At 33.8% G+C, this 6,610-nt stretch overlaps 1 pseudogene; it reads right to left on the bottom strand.

The window, feature by feature from the left end:
- Positions 1–422: 422 nt before the first annotated feature.
- Positions 423–1,966, bottom strand: LOC120215074 (annotated as a pseudogene).
- Positions 1,967–6,610: the final 4,644 nt, after the last annotated feature.

Genomic DNA, 6,610 nt, shown 5'->3' with positions numbered 1-6,610 from the left:
CATAGGGAAATTAATAAACCCTATAGTACTTCATTATTTTCTTATTATACGAAGTTTCCTCTCATTTACCTAAAACTAAACGTCAAAAGCAATGATCATTTTGGAAGATTTGCAGTGAAGTATGATCCTTATTATCATAGAAATATGCACCAAAGAAACAATTTTCTCTAGAACCATCTACTAACAGGGAATTTAAGCTCGTATAAATGGAGGGATGAAAGAGGAAGAAGATTCATTATAGATGAATGATAGTATATATACTAGCTCGGAATCTAGGACTAAACAAGCTTCAGCAGCGAAGAAAGCTGCTATATTTTAGTAGAAATTAACACCCCGATGAGACATAAGGAAAATGATCATCGCCTAACTGAAAACGTTAGAGAAAATCAATGCACCGTTCGCATGCACGATCTATATTTATTTATGATACTCCAAATGTCACTGCCGCTGTTTACATGAGATCATGGTGGTGGTGGTGTTGTTGAAGATAATGCTGTTGACGATAATAAGCAGAAATGGAGGTGCTGCTCTCACCCATATCTTGTTCAGGCCTATACTCTTCATCGATTTCTTCTTTCCCCGCTTTCTCGATTCCGATATCGTATTCGACCGGCGTTTGCGATGATAAGAACTGCGACTGTACTGGTTGAGACTCGCAGTACCCGGGAGAAGCTTGCGGCGGTACGACTGATGGAAGCTTGGAAAGAAGGGCTTCGAGGCTGCTCATGGAAGGAGTTATTTTCATGGGCTGATTGAAATGGTCGTAGAATTCAGGTTGAGGTGGTGGCGCAATCGGTGACCCTGACGGGAAATACCCCCATGGTTCCGGGGTGCCATTGAAAGGGTAAGCAGAAGAGGAAGGGTGGGCAGAGTACTCCGGGAATGCTTTCTATGTAGCTGAATTTCTTTCTTAGTAGAACAACATAACTCAGGTCTTCAATTACTTTAATGGATATATTATGGTGCTGTCAGTAAAACATGATGCCAAAGCAAATTGTGTAGCTTTAGAGAGAGAAAGAGAGAGGGGACCTTGTGAACAGATCCTAGTAGAACAACACCTTCTCTAACTGCAATCAAAGCGATGGTCTGCAAACATATTAATTCAATTCAAAGCAAGTAAGTAGATTTTAGATCTACCTAACCCTCTTTGAGACTTGAGAGTTATGTGATGAAGATGATTATGTTATGGTATATACCTTTATTCCTGCCTGGAACTGTGCTTCCCATGTCCTAGGAAACTACAGAAACAAGATTTTGTGAGAAAACCGAAGGGTATAACCATGAATTGGATGGGCAAACATATACTAGTATATGCTTACTGAGTCTGCCGAGTTATGCCATGCTGACAAGAAGTTGATTTCCTGCTCATTTGGTTCTTTGTATATCCACTTGTGACTGTGATCTGCAGCCACTTTTCCTATCAAACTGCCCATGTTACCAGATCAAAAAAATCAGTTTGCTTGATTAATAATTGAATATTGGGAAAATTCTTACCCTTCTCCATAATTGTAGATTTCGTGGGACATTTTAAAGAAAAGTTCCGGTTGCAGACCTTGACAGTGTTGAAACTCACCACTGCCGTGGACCGAGGAACTGGGACAGTCACCGGAGTTGATTTCAGCAGCCGAGGCAGCAAAATTGCAGAAACCATCTTCCCAAACTAATATCCTGCAATTTTGTTCAATATGCAACACTATGAAATGGTGTTTATACCAAAATAACGTAATCAAAATATGCATGGATTGGCATACCAGTTCTCCTGTTCCTCTTGACCTGTCATAAGCTCCTTGACCATCCATCTATCATCAAAGTAATAAAAAAACCAATTATGTCTCAAAAAGGCATTATTCTGGGCAAGATCCTCCAAAAGACTGCATAAACCCATTGAGAGTTCTCATGAATGCACAGGTTCTCAGTGTGTGTTGAGAAGATGAGTAACAGCTAATGGACTGGGATGTTCCTCCATTAACTTTCCTTTACACCCTTTCTTTATTCTCTTTTTTTTTTTTGCCCTTAAAAGAAGGAATACCCAGCATCTTAATCTGCTTTATATAAGCAAACCAACATGGAAATGTCACATTATACCTGTCTCTCTTTCTCTTTCTATTTCTGTGTTACTGTATTTGCATTTAATCATGCTTTAAAATTTACCAAAATGATTTTATGAGACCCCACGGTTTCTGCAATCTCTGTTCCCAATGGTCCCCTTTTTATCAATCAAATTTCAATCCTCCGTTTCAATAAACTGCTCTCTCATGTACTAGTTGTATACTACTACTACTATTTTTTCTCTGTATACACCCTTATTATCTTATGCTAACATCATGAGTTTTGCTCCATTTCTGAGTGTTTCTCCGAGTACCCGTATTCTCTTTGTATTCAACACTATTTTTAAAATTTTTCTTTACCTTTCTGACACCTTTAGGTATAACCACTCATTCCAGTCCCAAGATCACACTTATATTTGCCACCTCTCTTTATTCACTCTCAATGTTCCATTTCTCACCATCATTTTGGTGCATCCAAGATCAACAACCAAATTACTTTGCTGCTACTCTAAATGCATGGAAACAAGATGAATTAATGAATGAAAAAGAATACGCGTGGGTTTGTATGTGTAATGTGTATGTATGTAGAGGTTGTGAGCTTAATGGAACCCAGTATGGAAGTGCTAGAGCACAAAAATCACATGATTCTGTTCATTTCTTGACAGATTCATTAAGTGGTCTGTTTGACTAGCTTAGGTCGAGAGAGATGGAGATGTTTTTGTTGTGAATTTTGAGGGTTTGGAGATGTGTAGAATTTGCAGTATAATGAATATGGTAAATTGATCATCATCACAAAAGTTTTTGTACACTTGACCTATACACGGATATTGATGAGCAGATGTATGAGAAGCAGCGTACTTTTCTACTAGTAAGATTTTCATTAGTTTTTGGTCCTTTGGGATCTATCTTTTCTCTCTCGTCTGCAGTTTACACGATGACTAAAAGGAGCTTTCAGTGCTTTCAATTCAACCTTCCTGACACCAGAAAGTTTTTTTTCCACAGACAATTATACTCTTGTGCTTTGACCGTCTGTTTATGACAAAGCCATATCATTAGCAACTCTAATCATCATGTAATTCATCATGTAATTCATCGATCAATTTTCATTTCTTTGACAGCGAGGCCATGTCTATCTTCTTCTTCATGGAGTATTATTATATTCATGATAATCCCTAATAGGTTCAAATCTGTTGTTGTTTAAAGTTTGTGTGGTTCGTAAATGTCGGTCCCTTTTTGCGAGGTAAAAACAGCAGTGTTTGGGGACAACCTCTGATGAATTGACGTCGGCAAAAGCCCAGTGAAAGTAGCTTGGATTTTACTCATACAATAAGAGAGCGTTGTTCTAGAGGGGTAAACATTTTACAATGATCTCCTCTTACTTATATTGGTGTATGATATCTTATTTCAACTTTATATATTTTCTCGGACTTCTTCAAGTTAGGTCTCCGTCGTAATTCCTTCTTCTATTAAATTTGATAGTTTTTGGAGTTTCTTAAAGCCTTTGAATTCAATATTTTCGATCAATTACAATCTCTTAATATGATCATTAGTAGGCCTATAAAATTTATTGATCGAATTTGTTATCAGATCTATTATCATATCAACTTACAAATAGTCGTTATCAGTTTATGTTTGACATTATATAAGGGCCTTAACTTTATCAATAAGAGCAGTATTGGCTCAGAGGCCACAAATTGTTAATAAATGCTTAAAGGTAGCTTAAGGGCTTGTATATATGTTACTATGCAAGGCTGAAGAAATGACTCTTTCTTTCTTCCTTAATCTCTAATTATTATTTATCATCTTTCAATTTGCCTATTTTATCTTTTCCATCTATAAAATAATTATAGATTATTTTCGTCTAAATTAGAAAGGACGAATTGTCAAACACCACCGCAACCTCATTTCATCATCAACAGTTTTCTTTAATTTATTGAATTAGGAGACAAGAGTAGTACAAGAGTCTTGGTCAAGATAACAGGTGTTGAAATACCCCATCCCTTTCTTCCATTAAGAAAAATGGAATCTCTGCTCTTCCCATCCTTCCCAACGTCCCAATTTGTATTAAAAAAATGTTTCTCTAATTAATAAACAACCTAAACAATCAATAATAATAGACCCAAAACTATATATATATGTTGGTCGTCTGACGAAAGTGGATATATATATATATGTTGGTCGTCTGATGAAAGTGGAATATCAGACAATGAAACACAATCCAATATTGCATACTTCAAAGCAGGCAGAAGATCCTATCCTCCCAGAATTCTTTCTTTGATGTTTAGGTTCTAATTAGTTTAATATATGTTTTGGAATGCTTGATTGTAATATTTTATATATATTAGATTTCATGTTCTTGCTTTTGAGAAACATGGATCATATCAATGATGTCCAAAAGGTCTAAATTTCAGTGTTTTTCTTGAAGTGATGAAATATATCTCTCATCTAAACGGACACTTTGTCTGTTACCTTTAGTTGATCGATGTAATAATGTTTTATATTAATTTAATCCACATTTCCCAATCAATTTTGTGCATGATGCCTGCATATTCTTCAATCTTCATGCTTATCGTCCACATGTTTATGGCATGTTCACCTTACCAGCTCAGGGAGTGTTTGGTTTGGGGAATGTGAGATTTTCATGGGTATGGAATCCACATTTCCTCGTTTGGTTTGCCGGGATGTTATTCCCGGTAATCTTACATTATCAATAGTGAATTTTTGGGGTATATTACCGGGAATGTCATTACATCCATTTCCTTAGGTATTGTTGGATTACCGTTGTTGTGGAATAAATGCCCTTAAATTTTTTTTCTTTCAAAAATATCCTTATTCTGTTATTGAATAATAAAAATTCTACTAATGTTAAATTATAAATTTATCTTTAAACTATTTTAGATTTACAAAAAAAATCTATAATTAAAATTTTATATGAAGTTCAGGGGTTAAAATAAAATTTTACCCTTTCATTAAACATTTTTATATTTTTTTGTAAAAAAATTATAAAATTTTATGAATTTAAATTTTTTAAAGAAATATATAAATATTTTCCAACTTGTTAAAAAAAATAAATATATAAGAAGGACAATTTGGTCAAATATACATTCCAATAATCTTTTATTCTTTTAACCAAACACGGTAATCTTACATTCATGCTAAACCAACCAAACACAAAATACAACACTCCCAGTAATCCTATTCCCTGATAATCTTTATTCCACTGGTAATCTTACATCCGTGAATCAAACGCACTTTAATTTATGATCGATTTTACTTGAATATCATCTCTGTTCGAATAAGATTACTGTTGTACTACTCGTAAATGAACTTTTGATATCAATTATTTGTCTATTCAGGTTTTTAGAGTTATAAAAGTCTCTAAAGTTATATTTTTCGGTTAATTAGAACCTCTTTACATGATCAATAGTTGATTTACGTGATTTCTTATAATTAAATCTATTATGTGATAGTCTGATTTATTCAACGTATTAACATACAAATAATCATCATTATCTTATACATGATACATGCACTATAAGTCACGTGTATAAGCCATCATACAAGACTAAAAAACTCTTTTTTCTTTTGATCTTCAACTCTTCCTATGATCTACTGATCATTATTTCTTTCAACCTTTAATTTATCGTTTACCATTTTGAACTTAAAACTAAAAAAATGAACTGTCAATCATCACCACAACTCCATTCTTTCTCATCAACAATTATGGAACTTTTAAGTGTGGTTGAATGTCAGATCTTACGGCAAGTGGTTAAGCACGTAGCCTTTTTATTTTTCACAGTGAGGAACATATGGTTTGAACTTTAATTATGGGTCGATGTTTGGTGAGCAGAGGTACAACTTCATGCTGAAGTCATCCTTGCCTTTTTATCCCTAACAACCAGTATTAGTGGAAACAACATTTTAAAGCAGCTGTATTCCATGATGTGATTGTTTATTTACTATTATTATTATGTAGGGATGTAGCTTGCTCTCAACATTTCTGTAATGAGTCGTTGGATAAGGTGGGAGAAGGATGAATATTTCTCAATGCTCAAGCCGAAGTACCTACATACACGTTTTGCATGATTAGGGATGCCTACACCAAATATATTAAGACACTAGAAATATTATCAAGGAAGACTTTAGCTTTGTAATTTTTTTTGAATCAAAATATATTAATACATATTGAGAAATATATTAAGATTATTTTTTTAATTAGCAACATTTTAATAAAGATAAATCATGTCATAAACATTTTCCAGACAGATGCTTTTAGTGGAAACACCTTTTGTTAATGTAACAGAAATCAATAGAAGTTTTTAAAGGTTAAATCAAAAAACGAAAAAACTTAAACACGCTAATTGTGTGTCAAAGAAATATATTTACGCAAGAATAAGTTGAATGATACAGATGTATTAATCGTACTTGAAAAAAAAATTTATATCAATGTGAGATGTTGATGACAAACATGTTGATTGAGGAGTTAAAAATATGTCATGAACTGTTTTCTTTTGAAATACTTGAAATTCACGTATAAAAATTATCTTTGATTATCGTACTAT

This window comes from Hibiscus syriacus, unplaced genomic scaffold (genome assembly GCF_006381635.1).
Source record: "Hibiscus syriacus cultivar Baekdansim isolate YM2019G1 unplaced genomic scaffold, ASM638163v2 tig00110114_pilon, whole genome shotgun sequence".
NCBI classification, from domain to species: Eukaryota; Viridiplantae; Streptophyta; class Magnoliopsida; order Malvales; family Malvaceae; genus Hibiscus; species Hibiscus syriacus.
Note: the sequence above shows the minus strand (reverse complement) of the source record. Positions and strands in the feature narration are given on the sequence as shown.